Here is a 20,359-nt window from a genome sequence, read left to right as displayed (position 1 = left end):
TACCCAACAACAGCAGAATACACATTCTTCTTAAATTCACATGGAATATTCACAAGATAGATTAAATCCAATGTCATAAGACACATCTGAATAAATGTAAGAAAATAGCAATCAAAGTATGTTCTCAGATCAAAATGGAATTAAACTAGAAATCAATAACAGAAATATAGATGAAAACTCCACAAATACTTGAAGATTAAACAGCACACATTTTTAAATAGAATATGGGTTAAGGAAGAAGTCTCAAAAGAATTAATCTAGGTTACACTGAGGAAACTAAAAAGAGAGCAGCATTATAAATCTAATGGAAGCAGAGGGAAAGTGATAAAAAAAAAAATTAGAGTGGAAAAAAATGAAATTGAAAACAAAAACAGCAGAGAAAATCACCGAAACCAAGCTGGTTATTTGAAAGGATCAGTTAAGTTGATAAGCCCCTCGCCAGGCTAACTAGGAACAAAAATATAGAAAACACAAATTAACAACATTTAAATGAAAGAAATTTCATCACTAGTGACCCCACAGACATGACATGAATAACAAAGGAAATCTAGGAACAACTCTATGCCCTCAAATTTAATAACTTAGAGAAAACTGACCAGTTCCTTGAAAGACATAAAGTATCCATATTTTCACAAGGATAAATCAATAAGTAAGTAGGCCTATATTCATAAGAGGAACTGCAGAGTTGAAAATTGAAAACTTTCTAAAAAAGCATCACATCCACATGGTTTCACTAGCAAATTCTACCAAATAATTAAAGAAGAAATAATACCAATTTTCCACAGTCTCTTCCAGAGAATAGAAGTAGAAGTGAAGTAAGTCATACAGAGACAGATAAATATCATATGATATCACTCATAGGTGGAATCTAATTTTTTTTAAAAAGATACAAATGAACTTATTTACAAAACAAAATCAGACTTACAGATATCAAAAACAAACTTCTGGTTACCAAAGCGGAAACATGGTGGCGAGGAATAAATCAGGAGCTTGGGATGAACATACACACACTACTGTACATAAGATAGATAACCAACAAGGACTGACTGTGTAGCACAGGGAACTCTACTCAATATCCTATGATAATCTATATGAGAAAAGAATCTGAAAAAGAATGAATACATGTATATGTATAACTGAATCTCTTTGCTGTACACCTGAAACTAACACAACATTGTAAATCAACTATACTCCAATAAAAGTAAAAGAAAAAAGAAAACAGTAGAATCTGAATGAATTGGAACATGTATGATTTAAAAGCATGATTCACAACCAGAGGCACAAAAATTGTAAATATTGCCATTATTTTCTGAGACTGTAACTGTATACTTATAAAAACACTTATAAAGAATAAAATATTTCACTGTCAAATTTTCACTTTAAGATTTCACATTAAAGAAAGTATCATTAAAGATCAGTATCTCTTATGACCAAAGACACAAAAATCCTCAACAAGGTATTTGCAAATGAAACCAAGCAATGTACAAAAACAATTATACACCACTTCCCAGTGGAATTTGTTCCAAGTATGCAAGCCTGGTTCAACATTCAAAAAATATTAATCAAATATTAATTGGCCACATAAACATGCTAAAGAAAAAAATAATTATATAATCATATCAGTTGGTGCAGATCAGCTTGTATCTACAAGCCAAGGAATGTCAAGGGTTGTCATTGCCACAGGAAGCTGGAAACAGAGGCAAGAAAGAATTCTTCCCTACAATCTCCAAGGGAGCATGGCCCTGCTGACACCTTCATTTGGGCTTCTAGCCTCAGAACTAAAAGTAGATGGCTCACAGATGTCTCAGCCAAATGGGCATGAAAGGTCAGGATAGTCACGCAGCTGGGATGGAGAGCTCCAGGGTCAGGGCCGCAGAGAAGGGCTAGTCAGGGACATATAGGCTTCATCAAGGCCCAGAGGCACAGCGCAATTTCACAGGAGCAGTTCCCAAGGGGCCATCTGGCAAACTAAAATTCAGCTGCATGGGGAGAGCACCCCTGGAGTCAGGGGAGGGGGAGACCAGTATTCAGAGAAGCTTCCGCATGGGCAGCTGAGGCAGAGACCTGCCCAGTTCTCTGGACAGCAGTGATGCCCCCATGATAAAGCAGGGTGGAGGGCACCTCCCATCAGACACAGATAGGGCTGACAGGCTGCAGAGCCGCGGGCAGCACTCCTTTCCTTCTTGCTGCCTTTTGGGGGCTCTGAGGAAGGCTTTGAGCTTCAGGGAAGGCAGTAGAGAATCATCACAGCTGGACAGTGCTTGGTGATGATAGAATTTGTATAGAGATAAATATTTGCCCAAGAAATAGAGTTCCAAACTGAGAGTGAATAAAAAATTGCCAGAACACACTGAGGCTACCAGATTGGATTTTTCTTATCATTATTTGTGGCTGTGTTGCAATGGCATTTGCAGGGGGGCTCATAAAAATTATGCAGCATAAAAATGAAGTAACTTTTATCTTTTCATCACGAGGTCTGATTCTCGTTCACACCTGCTACACGAATACATTTTAACATCTTGTTGAAATAGATACATTTCTAGCGAAAACAATTCCAAAATATGTTCAAGAAAATAAGGAAAGCCCATTACTATGAGAAAAATTATAAAAGTGACGCCACACACACCAAAGAAATCTAAAAATAAAAACCATAAGAGTTCAATGATTTTACATTGAACTCTAGCGAGACTGCTGAAAACAGGTAATTTAAGAGGTTTTGATTGTTCTCCTGCAGCACAAAAGATGCATAATTTTCAAGCCAGCAGGAAAACGTATACCCCAAGAGAAAAATCAGGCAACAGAATCCAGAGACAACTGACAAAAGAAGAAATCCAAATGTTCCATAACAATAGGAAAGTAGACAAAAGATAAAGAGTCCTGATTTTCACGTATTGAAATGGTGCCGCAACAGCGCACAAAAGGTGCACCTTCGTGCTGTGAATGCAAAAGCCTCAGGTAGGTTTAAGTCTGAGCTCAGGATGGCAGAGACCTGCCTGAACGCACACCTGACACCCTCCAGGGACTGAGCTTTGGGTTGAATGGGCTGCTCACCTGGCACAGGGACAAGTCCAGGCCATCGTCGTGGGAGACCACAGCCGGAGCCTCGCTCCTGGGAACCTGAGCCCACCTGCCCTCCCAAGAGGATCGCAATGCTGTAAACCTCACAATCTGGATAACACAACAATAAAGCTTAGAAAGGAAAGGAAAGTCTTTGGCCAGGAAACAAAGACAAAGTGACCTGGGGAGTGAATGCCCTTTGCATTTGTCAATGAAAATAATCAACAAACATCTATAATAGGAATAGAAAAGAGGTTCTCTTGAGCCAGACTGAGGACCATAGCCCGGAAGACAGCCTCCCAGATAACTCTGAGGAACTGCTCCGGAGAAGCATGGTTTTCAGCACAGTTTGTCGTGTCAGAACAAAGAACATCAAACAAGTCAGGGTTTAAAAAAAAAAAAAAAACAGATCAGCACGTACACAGCGCATCAGTAAGGACTTGGCCCCTGAAAAGGGAGTCTTATCACGGAAGGAGAACCAGCATTGGCGTCCAGGAAGGGAGGTATTTAATCTTTATTTTTAACATGGACATTCCTTACTTCTGGTCAATGTGCCTTTTTCCTTAATAATTAAAGCAGATGTACAATGTATGTTTGACAGGCCACAAACAGGCCGTTCTAGCTAGCGTAAAATTCAAGTTAACTTGTGTACAAGCCAGAATGACCTCCCCACACCTCAATATGTGAAAATTTCTTTATCACATTGATAAAGAAATTTTATGCCCAGTGAGCACGACGGTCTTGTCCAGAAGCTCCCTGGAGAGAGTGGTACCGACTTCCAGGGTGACTGGTGACGGAGGGAAGCAGAACCACCCACTGTCCTTCAGTAGGGAGGGGAAAGCCGTGCGGTCACGAGGGATTGTGGACCGCTGTGAGACCCCTGTGTATCAGGGCTGGCTACCGCAGGGTGGCCTTCTGGAAGTTTTCGGCCATCCCAACACCGTTTCTGCCTCTGGGTCTAGCACTGCTTTCTCCTGCTCCGGCACCTTCTTCCCCAGGCCTGCCCTTTGCTTCCTCAGCTCTCTGCTGGGGAGGCCACCTGCCTCCACTCAGCCTCACTTGCCTTGCCCCAGCTTGGCCTGCAAGTGCTGCGTGCTGCATGGCCCTGAACTATGGGGACACTTCCCACATGGCTGGTTGCTGCCTCCTGCAAAGGGACAGAGCGTTTATAGAGATGTGACAAGCACTCTGAAATGCACTGTTCTCGTTCTTAACAGGCAAGGCAAGATGAGCTCTGAAGCACGTGGGCACAGCGCCCAGCCTGCAGCCCTGCACCCGGAGTAGCCATGGGACTGAAATTGCCCTCGGCTCCGAGCTGGGATGACATGACTTCATTTGTCTTTGTCTTATGTGAGAGAGTGGCATGGACATACATACACTACCAAACGTGAAATAGATAGCTAGTGGGAAGCAGCCGCATAGCACAGGGAGATCAGCTCGGTGCTTTGTGACCACCTAGAGGGGTGGGATAGGGAGGGTGGGAGGGAGGGAGGTGCAAGAGGGAAGAGATATGGGGATATATGTACACGTATAGCTGATTCACTTTGTTATACAGCTGAAACTAACACACCATTGTAAAGCAACTATACTCCAATAAAGATGTTAAAAAGGAACAAACAAACAAAAGGTAAGTATGGGTCAATATAAGACAGTATAAATGAAAAAAAAAAAAAGATGGCAACCTCTGGACTGACCCGATGCTTCCAGGGCCCCAGGGAAGAGAGCTGTCCATGCCCAGACCTCAGTGAGCCCCGGGCTGGTGGCTAGTCCCCCTCTCGGCCTGGAGCAGTGCTTTCCATTGTGAGACCAGTGCCTCCAAACCCTCTGCTGAGCTGTGCCCCCTCCCAGCGCCAGCTCCTCCCACGGGTGTCTGATTCTTCCACTTCGCCCTCAGAAACGTCGTAGAAAAAACTGTCTTATAGGGCTTCCCTGGTGGCGCAGTGGTTGAGAGTCCGCCTGCCAATGCAGAGGACGCGGGTTCGTGCCCCGGTCCGGGAAGATCCCACATGCCGCAGAGCGGCTGGGCCCGTGAGCCATGGCTGCTGAGCCTGTGCATCCCGAGCCTGTGCTCCGCAACGGGAGAGGCCACTGCGATGAGCGGCCCGCGTACCGCAAAAAAACAAAAAACAAAAAACTGTCTTATACGTTGGGGGACAGTGATCAAGTTCCCTCACACATCACCCCTCCAGACTTATCATCTCACGTCCTCATATAACAGGGCTTTCAGATGCCTGTTAGCCATTTTTATTAGCACAGTTGTTCTCCTAAAAGCCAGTAAAGTAGCTCTGCTTTCACTAATTATTTGAAAGGACTGGCTTTAAGAAAAATCAAGGCAATCTGTGTTGCTGTGTTTGGCTGAAGTCAATCTGTTCCCATGACGTTGTCTCATAGGCATTAATGATAGAGGCCCCACGGATCCCCGGTGTCCTCATTACACAAGGGAACAGCTTCTGCGATGATGAGCGGTCCCCCCTGCAAACCAGAACTCATAATGTGAGTGGCGGTGGGGCACTGGGCTTTGCAGTTACTGCTTAGGTGTGCCTGCTATATCTCAGACACAGAGACATGGTCCAGCAGTTGGGAGGTTCTGTCCTGCAGGAAACTGCATATGCTTCCATAGCATATTTTCAGGCCTATTAGAGGAGAATGGTACACAGGGTGGCAATCAGATATATGAAGATTAATAACTCCCTTTTATGCAAAGGAAAATTTAACTTCATGAAATTGATAACAACGGTGCCCTAGTATTCTGGCACATCTGTCACTTCAGAAGAGTGTAACATTTTTCTGTGGGATAAACCCTCAAAACTAGAATTGTTCTGTAAAAATAGAATATTTTTGCTTCAATGGATATTTCTCAGTCATTGTCCATAGATGTTTTAGCAATTTATACATGAACTATAAATTTATGAGAGGATGTAATTTATGAGTTTTCCCAAAATATATTTTTGACAATCCCTTAAATTAAAAATAAAAGATTTCTCTTGTTCTGTGTGAGGTTGAACTTATTGTCAAATATTTAAACATTTATGTCTTTTCTGTAAACTGCTCGGCCTATTATACATTGTAAATTTATTTTTAATCCTCTTTCATAATGTGTTTTCTGTTATATATGAAATATATTCTTTGATATATTTTCTAACTGGTTCTTTTTGACGCATGAGAGATATGATTTTTATATATTTGTACTCAGCTATCTTTCTATATTGTTTTATAATTATGTTTTATAATTTTCAGTTTTCAAATTTTCCATGCATACAATTATATCATTTCCAATGAATACAAATTGACTTGTTCCTTTCCAATTTTTACACCTCAATATTTTCTCCAATTTCTTTTCATCACTAGTACCTCCAGGACTTTCCTGAAAATCTCAAAATGTCTTCTCATGATGTACAACACTAGCCATTTCATCTTATAAAATGAGAATCTTTTTATTCTAATTTCATTAAAGGTTTTCGTTTCCTTTATATAGAAGAAGGGATGCATATTTTCATTGCCTTTTCAGCATCTATGTTGGTAACAATATTATTTGCTTCTATGTGATGAATTAGAACATATTATATTGTATTGTATTGTGACATGTTATATTATACTAACACATTGTCTTATTATATTGAACTATTCCTGAAATAAATTCCTCTTATTTAGAATATATTTTTCTTGTGCTCCTGGCTTTGGCTTTCTAATAGTATTTATGGATTTTTGCATTTATGTTCATAAATGAAGTTGGACTACAGTTTTTTAGTATATTTTTTTGGAGGAGATTTATTGAGATATAATTCACATACCATATTATTCACTCATTGTAAGTATACAGTTAATTAATTATTTGTATATTCACCCAGTTGTGCAACCATACCACAATCAATTTCAGTACATTTTATCACCCTGGAAGAAACCCAGTACCCTGTAGCTGTCACCCTCTAATTTTCATGTCACCTGCTCTACACCTAGCCCTAAGCAACTATTTTTTTTTAACATCTTTATTGCAGTATAATTGCTTTACAATGGTGTGTTAGTTTCTGCTATATAACAAACTGAATCAGCTATACATATACATACATCCCCATATCTCCTCCCTCTTGTGTCTCCCTCCCACCCTCCCTATCCCACCCCTCTAGGTGGTCACAAAGCACTGAGCTGATCTCCCTGTGCTATGTGGCTGCTTCCCACTAGCTATCTATTTTATATTTGGTAGTGTATATAAGTCCATGCCACTCTCTCACTTCATCCCAGCTTATCCTTCCCCCTCCCCGTGTCCTCAAGTCCATTCTCTACGTCTGCATCTTTATTCCTGTCCTGCCCCTAGCTATCCTATCCTTCCCCCTCCCCGTGTCCTCAAGTCCATTCTCTACGTCTGCATCTTTATTCCTGTCCTGCCCCTAGGTTCTTCAGAACTTTTTTTTTTTTTTAGATTCCATATATATGTGTCAGCATATGGTATTTATCTTTCTCTTTCTGACTTACTGCACTCTGTGTGACAGACTCTAGGTCCATCCACCTCACTACAAATAACTCAATTTCGTTTCTTTTTATGGCTGAGTATATGTTTAAGAGTTTGGGTAGTGATACTATGCTGGTTTCAAAAAAAGCTTAATTTCTTTCAAATTTTACAAAAATTTAAATATCGTTAAAATAGCCTAATTTTTAAGGTATGCTAGATAGAATTCCTCTGAGAATTTTAAGACAAGTAGATACTTGATTATTTTTTCATGAAGGAGTTAGCTAAATTATTTTTATTGTTAATATGTTTTTTTAAATATTTTCTCTTTTATGACTAATTTTCATTTGTGTCTGTATTAATCCTTCCATTCTCTTTTCTTGGATTTATTGTGTTGTTTTTAGCCACAGATTCTTAAATAAGATTCCCAATCAATTTATATATGTTTTCCACTTTTACATTAATTCTTGTATTTAATAGCATAAATTTCCTCCTTAATAATGTTATAATTCATAATTCCTATGTGCAGTATTTTGTTCATTTTTTTTATATTCTTCCAAATGAATTTAGTTCCCGAGGGGAGATTTAAAGATAGTTTGGCTTTTTATCAGTAGTATTTTTAAATTCTAGGTGGTAGGGTTTTGTTTTAAATTATTTTATCATTTTGTGGTTGTACTGCATTGAGGTCAGAGGACATTGTCCTTTTTCTACTATATGGAGTTTATTGACAAGATATGTGGTCCATTATCATGAATTTCCATGGGCAATTGTAAAGAAAATGTATTTTCTATTTTCAAGCTATAGAAATTATTATATATCAATTAGACTTGCCTTGATAATGTGCTTATTATTTCTTCAAACTCATTTTTTCCACTTTATCTCTTAGTGAATTAAAGTCTTCTACTGTATTTTTTTAGTTCCCTTTTTAAAAAGAATTTTAGTGCTTTGTTTCCCAGTGCATAGATACTTTTTAATCTCATATGCTTATTGTGGATTGTGCTTTGTTCTTTTGTTGATATCCAGTGCTCATTGACCAGAATTTAAACTTGTCTTACAAGAAGATCTGTGGTCACCATTTTCATCTGCTTCAAAACAGCAGGTTCTCAGGTGGATATTCTTCCTCTGCCACTTTTTCCTCAGATTCTTTTTCTCTTTTCTCCTGGAGAATGTGTAGTTTCTTTGGGTCTTTATCAATAGATTATCATGTTGCCTAAGAATAAAGAAAAAGCTTTATTTCTTCATTTCCAATCTGTAGATCTTTTAATGTCTTATTATAGTAGCTAAAACTTTTGGTATGTTGTTCCATAATTGTGGTGGGAAACAACATTATTGCCTCGTTCCTAATTTTAGAAAGCACATGTTCATTCTCTCACCAGTACATATGATGTTTAGTTGTAAGGGATTTTTTTATATATACCCTTTATTAAGTTATGAAATTTCCCTTATATTTCTAGTGTTTTTTGGAAAACTTTTGTCATAAATGAGTTTTGAAATTTGTCAGATGCATTTTCTGAACAAGTTATAATCAGGTATTTTTATTGTGTAACTGAAATTTTGTACCCCTGGACCAACATATCCCCAAATCCCCCTCCTCCCCAAACCCTCGTAACCACCAATCTACTCTCTGTTTCTGTGAGTTTAACACTTTAAGATTCCATATATAAGTGAAATCATGCAGTATTTGTCTTTCTTCATCTGGCTTATTTCACTTAGCATAATGTCCTCCAGGTTCATCTATGTTGGTGAAAATGGCAAGATTTAGGACTTCGCAGATAGCACAGTGGTTAAGAATCTGCCTGCCAATACAGGGAACACAGGTTCGAGCCCTGGTCCGGGAATATCCCACATGCCGCAGAGCAACTAATCCTGTGTGCCACAACTACTGAGCCCGTGCGCCACAACTACTGAAGCCCACGCGCCTGGAGCCCGTGCTCCACAGCAAGATAAGCCACTGCAGTGAGAAGCCCGTGCACCACAGTGAAGAGTAGCCCCGGCTCGCAGCACCTAGAGAAAGCCCACACACAGCAATGAAGACCCAATGCAGCCAAAAATAAATAAATAATCAATTAATTTAAGAAAGAAAGAAAATGGTAAGAGTTCCTTCTTCATAATGCTGAAAAATAATCCATTATAATATTATATATATAAATCACATTTTCTTCAATCACCTGTCTACAGTCATTTAGGTTGTTTCCATATCTATTGAAATAATGCTGAAATAAACATGAGAGTGCAGATATCTTTTCAAGACACTGATTTCTGTGTTATCCTTTTTAACACAACCAATTGTACTTGCTAATATTTTGTTAAAGATTTCTGTCTATTTTGTCTATGTTAATGAAAGATATTGGCCTGTAGTTTTGTTTGTTTTCTTTATTGTAATAATTTTATCTGGTCTTGGTATTAGGGTACTTCTGGCATCATAAAATCAGTTAAGAAGTGTTCTCTCCTATTTTCTGGAAGAAACTGTGTAGGATCAAGTGCTTGGTAGAATTCACCTGTGAAACTATATGGGCCTGACATCTCCTTTTCTGATGTGTGTTTAACGACTATTCAATTCCTTTAGTAAAAGTAAGGAGAGTCAGAGTATTTATTTTTGCTTGAGTTAGTTTGATAATTTAGTAGTTTGAATCTTTCAAGGAATCAGTCCATATCATGTAAATTATCAAATTAATGGCATGTGGGTCGGTACTGATGATCCCATTTTCATTCCTGATGTTGGGAATTTGTATATTCTCTCTGTTTTCTTGTTTACCTGGCTAGAGGTTTATTAATTTTAGTGATCTCTTCAAAGAACTTATTTTTAGCTTTGTTGATTTTCTCTATTTTCCTGTTTTCCATTGACCTAGGCTCTAATTTCTTGAACTTCCTTTCTTCTGCTCTTTCTGTAGGTTCAATTTACTCTTCATCCTATAGTTTCTTAAGGTGGATGCTTGGGTTATCAATACATTTCTGCTTTTCTAATATATACATTTAATACTATAAATTCCCTTATAAGCACTGTGTTAGTTGCATTTACACATTTTGATGTTGTATTTTCATTTTTATTTAGTTATAAATATTTTTAATTTCTTCTAATAACTCTCTGATTCGTGAGTTATTTTAATGTGTATTCTTACTATCCAAATATTTAGGAATTTTCCAGCTAGCTTTACATTATTAGTTTTTAGTTTAATTTCTGTTGTTTTCTTAAAACATACATTTTTGGTTTCTTTTCTTTAAATTTGCTAAATTGTGTCCAGAAAATGGTCTCTCTTGGTGAATATTCTCTGAGAAGAATGTCTGTTCTGCTCTTCTTTCATGAAGTGTCCAATAATGTAGAATTTGAATAGCGCCTCGATGGTAGGTTTGCATGGATATACACATCTTTAGATCTTCACGCATCTTCGAACGAGTGAATCAGTGTTTCACACCAGAAGGTATGCTTCCTGGTTCAAAGTGAATTTCTTTGTCGCTGAGTTACATTTTTGTGGGTTATAATTCTTATCATCTCCCAAGCCAACCAAGACAGGCGACTTTAACTTAGTTTTAACTCAGAGTCTTACTACTCTCCCCTGTATTTTCTTACCTAGGGATTGCTCTCCACAGTGATGGCATGGCAGTATGCCTCCTCCTTTATCTTTCCTACTCTGCTTCTCTGGGCTACCAAAACAGTGTTTATGAAAGATCAGGGCACCAAGTCACAAACATCAGGTTGTCTCTCAAGTTTTCATGATACTTGAAGAATTAGGGCCTGGAGGTCTTTTCTCAGACCTGTGGTCATTGGAGTCCTTTTTGGGTATGTTCGTGAGTTCCTGTTGGGGATTGCATTGCTTTTCAGCTTTCTTTGTGTTTTAGGGTAATTTTTAAAGAAAAGTATAATGCAATTTTTTAAATAAAATGTCTACTATTTAACAACTTTTGCTATTAAAATTATTACTCATGACCAGAGGCTGAGAACACAAGCCTGAATCCTGGTGGAGGCTGCTGCTACAAGACTGGAAAATCAACAGAACTTTTGGTTCCTGACCAGAGCTGGAGCAATAAAATTGTTGGCTGGAGGAACCTCAGACGCACAACTAATATCTTCTTCAAGAACTTTACCAAAGTATTTTCATACTCCATGTACTGAAAAGCTGAAGAGTTAAGTACAACTTTCAAAGTTAAAGTGGAAATCCTCCCAGTCTCTTGCTGATGAGGAAACAATAGTATGCCTTGATCTCACTTAGCTCAAGAGGTCCCAATCTAAAAATGAGAATATACCAGAGGAAAACTGAGCCTTACCACAACTTCAACTCACCCTTGACTCTCTTCCATTCATGATTGAATTAAGATGATCAGGGAAATGGAAAAACATCTTGCTGGTGGAAGACAGCATAATCTGGAACCTCTATAGTTTTTTAATATAAAATATCTGAGCTTCAATTAAAAAATGATTAGTTATGTAAGAAGAGGATGGACCGTGGGGTGAAAAGAGGACACTACACGCACATTCAAAATTAATTTAGATTTGGAGATTGAAAAATAACTGCAATAAATATGTTTATTAAAGTAGAGGAAAAGTAGGATAAATTGTTGAAAAGATAAAATATTTCAGCAAATATATATATATATATATATATATATATATATGGGAATTAAATTGACATTCTAAAACTTAAAAATGCAAGATCTAAATTTAAGACCTAAAACCATAAAACTTCTAGAAGAAAACACAGGCAGAACACTCTTTGACATAATTTGTAGCAATATTTTTTTTGGATCTGTCTCCTAGGGCAATGGTAACCAAAGTAAAAATAAACAGATGAGATCTATTTAAACTTAAAAGCTTTTGCACAGCAGAGGAAACTGTCAACAAAACAAAAAAACCTACTGAATGGGAGAAAATATTTCCAAATGCTATGACCAATAAGGGTTTAATATCCAAAATATATAAACAGCTCACACAACTCAATATCAAAAACACAAAGGGGCATAAGACCTGAATAGACATTTCTCCAAAGAAAACATACAGTTGGCCAACGGGCACATGAAAATATGCTCAACATCGCTAATCATCAGAAAAAGGCAAACCATGAGATGTCACCTCACACCTGTCAGAACGGCTATCACTGAAAAGACCACAAACAGCAAGTGTTGGTGAGGGAGTGGAGAAAAGGGAATCCTTGTACACTGTTGGTGGAATGTAAATTGGTGCAGCCACTATGGAAAACAGTATGGAGGTTCCTTAAAAAGCTAAAAATAGAGTGGCCGTATGATCCGACTCCTGGGCAAAACTATAATTCCAGAAGGTACGTGCACCCTTATGTTCATGTTGCTGCACATGGCATTATTTCATTTTTTATGGCTGAGTAATACCCCCTTGTATATATGTACCACATCTTTTTCCATTAATCTGTTGATAGACACTTGGGTTACTCCCATGTCTTGGCTTTTGTAAATAGTGCTGCTATGAACATTGGGGTGCATGTATCTTTTTGAATTACAGCTTTCATCTTTTCTGGATATACGCCCAGGAGTGGGATTGCTGGATCGTATGATAACTCTATTTTTAGTTTTTTAAGGAACCTCCATACTGTTTTCCATAGTGGCCGTACCAAAAGAAAATTGTTTTTATTTTTAATCCAGCTTCCTAGGGCTTGCCTCTGGGTCATCATGGCAACATCAAAGGTGTTGCTTAAAATCCTTGAGTCAGTGAGATCCCCACCCTTTCCCAGTGGATCTGTGTTTGGTTTGGGAAATGCATTTTAAGTCCAGGCATTTTACAAGTCTTCCCAGCTTCTGCTTTCTGCATGTGCAAGGCCTCACATTAATTCAACAATGAGTAGGTAGCTGGGGATTGCTCTATCTTTCCTGAGCATGTGTGAAGTCTTGCACATATATACAGCTTTCAATACCATCAAAGATATGAGGCTGCTTAGCAAGACCCATTACAGTCATCTCATGTTCCAAGTATCTCTGCTACATTTCTTGAAGTTCTACCAGTGTGTTGCACATCCCCATCAGTATTGCAACCTCAAGCATTCTCTGATTATTTGCCATTGAAATTTCTATTACTTTTGACAATGTCCCTGGGGGCTTGGGTTTTTCCACGCCCCACTGTAAATCAAGTCATCCTCATCTGGGATCAGGGATGCCTGTTCTCATGGGTTGCCCCATGATTTGGGTAACATAAGAGGTGAGGGGAAAATGGCTGCACCTCCAAGCTGAAATAGCACAGATTCCTACTGTTTTTAACTGAGGTTCAGTAGCTTTTCTGTATGCCTTTGATCGACTTTAGTGTCCTGAGATGATTGTTTTTGTCCAGTAATATTATTTGAGGGGAGGAAGAGAATTGTCCAAGCTCCTCACTCACCCATTCCAGGTACAATTACCTATTGATATTTTATTCCATTTTCAAATTGTTTCTAAAATAAGTATTTTATTAATGTTTGCTTTCTAATATTTATCCTAAGGCTTGGCACATATTAGATTATCTGTAACGTATTTTGATAAAATGAGAAAAAAACCTATTTTAAACAGTCAGCATAAAGGGAAGGACTTTGAATATAAACCAATTTAGTGTTTCTTTACCAGTGTCACAGACTGAACTGCCTTGTGAAATGTCCAGAAGATCACACTATGAACTTTCCTAATTGAAGGCAGGCATTGAAACAAAGGTTTATAAATATTAATTGAGAAGTGCAGCTTCTGAAAGAATAATTAAATTTCCTGGAGCTAAATACATGTAAGAATAAAAACAAATATATTCCTACTCTAAGAAATATGGGTTCAATGTAACAATTATACAAATTATAATAGTAACGTGAGAGTATATTTTGTTGTTTTAGAACAAAGAACTTCCATATGCTAACAATAGTAATGATGGCACCCATAATAATACTGAAAAAATATTGGTTTTGAAATATGGAATATTAAAACCAGGAGTGACTCATCATTATTCTCAACGCTCAGGCCTTGTGAATGAGCTGTAATTTTATACATTCCTCCAATCATTCATTCAATAAATAAAATCTCTCTACCACAAGTAGAGGGCAAAGAGATGAGTCATCTCATGTTTACGTTCAAGAGATCATTATTTCACTACTGTGTTATTGGTTGAAAATCATTGGTATTCCTGACTAAACAAATATTTGATAGAAAATCCACATCTTAGCTTCACAGTTTAAAATAGTTTTTAATTTTCCTTGTGATTTCTTCTTTGACTGGTGTGATATGTAGAATTTTTTTTTTTTAGTTTTCAATATTGAGCATTTTACAGATACCTGTTACTGATTTAAAATTTAATTGTACCTTTGTTATAGAATTTGTTTTGTATAATTTGAAGCCTTTAATGTTTATTTATAACTCAGAATATGGCCTATCTTGGTAAATGTTCATATGCACCTGAAAAGAATATATTCTACTCTTATTGGGAAGAATGTTCTATAAATGTTAATTAGGTCAAGTTGGCTGACAGTGTAATTCACTTACTGATTTTTCTTTCCTCTTGGTCTATCTGTTCTAGAGAGAGGACTGAAATCTTTGACTATACTACTGTCTATTTCTCCTTACAGATCCATCACTTTTGCTACATACACTTTGAAACTCTGTTATTAGTTACACAGACATTTAGGATTGTTACATCCTCTTGACAAATTGACCTTTTTACAATTATGAAATAATCTTCATTGTTCCTCATAATACTTCTTACTCTGATGTCTACTTTACCTGACATTAATATAGCTATTACAACTGTTTTTGATTAGTGTTTAGCATGGTATGTATTTTCATCCTCTTAATTTTAATCTATGTGGGTCTATTTAAAGTGCTTTTGTACAAGGAGTATATTGTTGGGATTTGATCATATATAACCTGACAATCTCTGCCTTTTAATAGGAATGTTGAGGATATTCATATTCAATGTGATTATTGATATGGTTTGGTTTAAATCCACCATCTTGCTATTTTTCTCTTTTCCCGTGTTTTCTTTGTTGCCTTTTTCTTCTTCTCCTGAACTTTTTTGTAGTAATCAAATATTTTTTATGATTCTAATTTAATAGAATATAATTCTAATATAGTGCTATATCCCTCTCTTTTTAAGTCGTTGTTCTAGGCTTTACAACATATATCACTAACTTATCTCAGTCTAACTTCAAATATTATTATGCCATTTCACGTAGAATTGAAGAATCTTACAACAGTGTACTTCCATTCCTCCCAGACTTTGTACTATCATTGGCGGGAATTTTATTTCAAAATATGTTATATGTTTTGTTTTAAAATGCCAATTAGCATTACAGAGATTTTTTAAATGGGGAAAAAAGCATATTATATATATGTATATACATATGTGTGTGTGTGTGTGTGTGTGTGTGTGTGTGTGTGTGTGTATGTAATTTCCAGCATTCTTTGTTCTTTTTTGCACATCCTAATTTCTATCTGGAGTCATTTTCCTTTCCTTAAAGAACTTTCTCTAATGTTTTTTGTAGTGCTGGTTGCTGGCAATGACTGCTCTAGGATTTTGCATGCCGAGAAAAAAGTATTTATTTTTTCCTGATTTAAAAAAATATTTTGTGTATGTATGGGATTGTAAGTTTGACAACTTTTTTCCTTCAGTGTTTTAAAGATGTGGTGCCACTGTTTCCTGGTTTGCATTGTTTCAGATGCCTCACTGTCATTTTTACACTTGTTCCTCAATACGTAATGTGTGTTTTTCCTCTGGCTGCCTTTAATATTTTCTCTTTATCATGGAATTTTAGCAGTTTTACTGTAATATTTCCTGGTGTGACTATCTTCATGTTTCTTCTGCTTGGAATTTGTTGAGCTTTTCTGGAATTGGAATATAGCTTTCATTAAATTTGGAAAATTTTCAAATGCCCTTTCTTCATTTTTCTATTTGTCCCTTATTCTTCTCTTCTTGAACTCTGATGACAGATGTGCTCAACCATGTGTCCCATAGCTCACTGTTACTCAGTTCAGTTTTTCAGTCTTTCTTTTTCTTTGTGTGTGTTTTATTTTGGAGAGTGTCTATTGCTATTCCTTTAAGTCCACTAAACTCTCTTCTGCACCCTCTCATCTGCTGTTAATCTCATTCAGTGTAATTTGCATTTTAGAGAATTAATAATTCATCATTGGATTTGGGTCTTTTCTAATACATCCATTTGCTTTAGGGCTAATTTGACCCCGTTACAAAAGAAGCACCTTCTTGAGAACTTTATATGTGGCTCATGTATCAGGAGGTCTTTCTGCTCTCTCTGGTGGGGTCACAAACTATCACCAGCCCGTGTAAACTCTGGGCGTTTCTCCAGGTCCTCCTTTATGCTGGTTCCTTCCCTGTTCTGGGAGTTTCTTCACACGTATTCACAGAGCTGTGCTCACCTGGATTGAGCTGCTGGCCCTCAATGTGCTCTCTTCTCCCAGGCTTGGATCTGCTACTCCACACACTTAAACTCTGTCCCTTCACTCAGTAATATCGTTGGGCTACATTGGGGATCTCCCCTCCCATCCTGAGGAGCTGGGCACTCGTGGGGCTCACCTCATTCACTTACCTTCTCTAAGGGATCAATTCCTTGATCTGCCTGTTGTTCTATATCTCAGACCTCTTGTTCCATATATTTTGGCTGGTTATGTAGGTGTTTTAAGGAAGGGCGGTAAATCCAGTCTTTTTATTGTGTGATAGCTGAAGAGAAATTCATGAGTTATAACTCACGCTTTTGTTCCTGAGGTGTTATCACTGGAGGATGAGCGCCTGGTGTGTTAACACCTGCTTCCTTGTCTCCATAGGACATTGCACCCTGAGCTTCCTTCCACACCTGACGTGTTGGTAGGGATGGTTCTGGATGAGCCGTATTTGAAGTTGAGATTTTGGGATAGGAAAGGAAGTGATGCCCACTCAGCTATCTGCCCTCATGACCTCATCTACCTGAAGCCCAGGAGGCACACAGAGAAGCATTTGATTCTTCTCCACAATTGGAGTTCTGGCAGTGGCTGACTTACTTGACTGCTGGATGGGGTGCTTGATAACAGAAGCCACGTTCCCAGAAGTATCCAGGGGACCCCAGGAAGACCCCTGACTTCATGGGCTAGACCCTCAAAAGCGCTCAAAAGACAAAAAAAATGATCAGAAACCCTGGGCATAGTAAATGGCTGGGATGTATCTTACCTTTACTCACTGAAGGTTTTGGCTGTAACATATTATTAAATTCATTTCTTATGTAGTTCTTGTCTTTTATTTTATGCCACTTTTTATGTTTCATTTTTACCTTTTAAGTGTTATTTCCTTCAAACGCTTTATGTAAGAAACAAAGGCTTTTAAATAAGTAAAAAATATAAAATTATATATATATGTATGACTGCTCATATGAAGGTTGCTGGCTGTGGTAGATTAGTTGCAAAACTGACTGCACTTCTTCAGTCTTACCTCCTGTATCCTCAGACCTTGCAGTGTGATTCTGCCATTCCTTCCATCCAGAAATGGAGTCTGTTTTCCCACTCCTTGAATCGAGATGGCCTTATGATCCGCTTCTGCCAACCAAATACGGAGAAAATGATGATTCACCAGTTACAAGGCCTCAAGAGACACTGCGTGTTTAGACCTACTGTGTTAGGTTTCCCACAGTGTTATGAGAACCTGCCTGGGCTCACCTTCTGGAAAATGGAGGACACAAAGCCCAGGGGTCTCCATTCCCCTAGCCTATAGCCAGCCAAACACCAGATTTGTGAGGGGATCCATCCCAGAGTCACTGACCCACTAGCCCACTGCAGAACAAATAAGCCCAGTTGATATCAGCCACACTCAGCCCAGAACAGCAGGCATTCCCAGCTGATCTGCTGACTCACTAATAGTGATGACTTTTTCTTTAAATAAATCTATTTATTTATTTTTGACTGCATTGGGTCTTCGTTGCTGCTCGTGGGTTTCTCTAGTTGCGGCGAGCAGCTGTTACTCTTCATTGCAGTGCACGGGCTTCTCATTACTGTGGCTTCTCTTGCTGTGGAGCACGGGCTCCAGGCACGTGGGCTTCAGTAGTTGTGGCGCACGGGCTTAGTTGCTCTGCAGCATGTGGGATCTTCCCGGACCAGGGCTCAAACCCATGTTCCCTGCATTGGCAGGAGGATTCTTAGCCACTGTGCCACCAGGGAAGTCCAAGTGATAACTTCTTACTGTTTTACAGCACTGATTTATGAATGGTTTGTTCCTTAACTATAGTTACCTGATAAGCTGGGCCACCAACAGAAGACCCTTCTAGTCATTAAAAACCACAGATCACACATACCTTTCAGTTTGGCATTGTGAAAGTATATTTGACAAGTAGGAGAATAAAACATTTTATTTGCCAGTTTGGAGTAAATCGTGAGCTTTTACATGAAAATAACAGGAATCAAAGTAAGTGGTAGTTAAAAGCATCTCAAATATGATTAATCTAATGTATCTGTATTATTCTAGTTACATGCGGCTTGGTAAGGTGATGGGTGGGGTAGAGACACATTCAAGTTTATATAGCTCATTTGTTCTCCAGGTGCATTCTATGTACTACTGGTGGCATCCAAATAATTTATGTGAAAAACAAGGTTTTAAATTGTTTTACCTATATAGATATTTAATTATTATAATAAGTAATTCTTATTTTATTTATGGCACTAATATAATGTTTAAAATAAATTTATATAATTAAAATGAGTCAATTCAAGTGTAAATTATAGTGCAGGCAATACCAATACATGGGGAAAAAAAGATTGTAGTAGAAGAATGGCTGATATTTGGAAAAAATTTTCTAGATTATATGAAAAAATTGTCCCATAATATGCCAAGCCTTTTAGGAAACTGGTAGCTATACAATTTCACCAAACACCTGAAGAGAACACTTGAAAGGGTAGTAGAATTACGACTGGGTCCCAACATACATGGGCTACTTATAGTCCAGAATAAATGGGTTCATTTATGATATATTTGCATTTAAAGGTCAATAGTTATCAACTTTCTAAAACATAGCACCACTCCAATTTCAATATTTTAACATAATTCAATTTTAATTTAGCTCAGTTTCTATGTGTAGCGACAATTCTTGTTACATAGTGAAAATTACATAAGATTTGGGAAATCAAAGTTGCTTAATTTCTAAACAATAGCATACAGCCAGGACCAGCCCTAGCATTTAGAAGGCCCAAGGCCAAAGTGAAAAAACACACTATATACCTTATTTTTTTAAGTTATAAATCAAACAATCTCTTAAATTAAAATCTATCCTATTTTATTTTCTTGACAATTATACTTTCTCAATGACAAAACAATAATATGTATAAAGTGGGTCTTTATATGACTGAAAATCAGCAAAACGCCATCAATTAGTGAATATAATTATTATTACTGTGTATGCTCGGATATTCTTTTCATGGGGTAGCCATATTCAGTTGAGTAATGGACACATATTAATGTACAGATTTTATTTCTATGAAATCATGAGTTCTATCATTTTAATCAAAATTTTTCTATTTTGTAGACAGTGAGGATCTAATTCAGGGTTGGCAAACTTTTTCTGATAAGAGCCACATAGTAGCTACTTAGGCTTTGTGGGCCCAGGTTCTCTGTAACTCCTCAACACGGAGCTACTCTGCCGCTGTAGAGCAAAGCAGTCGCAGACGTGCCAAAGAGCAGATGTGGTGCGCACCAACTCTCAACAACACAGGCACTGCACGGGGTCTGGCTCTCCTGCTGTAGTTTGCCAACACTTGATCTAAAGGCTTGAGAAATAAAACGTCATTAATTCAGTGTACAAAATTGAATGCATTCTCCTCAAAAATTTAACTTGAAGTAAATGCAAAGAATACAGAAATTGACGGTATGTTTTCCAAAAAGTTATTTTATCTAAACTTTCCAAATATCTATTAAGGGAAAAA

Source organism: Lipotes vexillifer, unplaced genomic scaffold (assembly GCF_000442215.2).
Source record: "Lipotes vexillifer unplaced genomic scaffold, Lipotes_vexillifer_v1.1 scaffold1359, whole genome shotgun sequence".
In the NCBI taxonomy this organism is placed as follows: Eukaryota; Metazoa; Chordata; class Mammalia; order Artiodactyla; family Lipotidae; genus Lipotes; species Lipotes vexillifer.
This window is presented reverse-complemented; position numbering follows the sequence as displayed.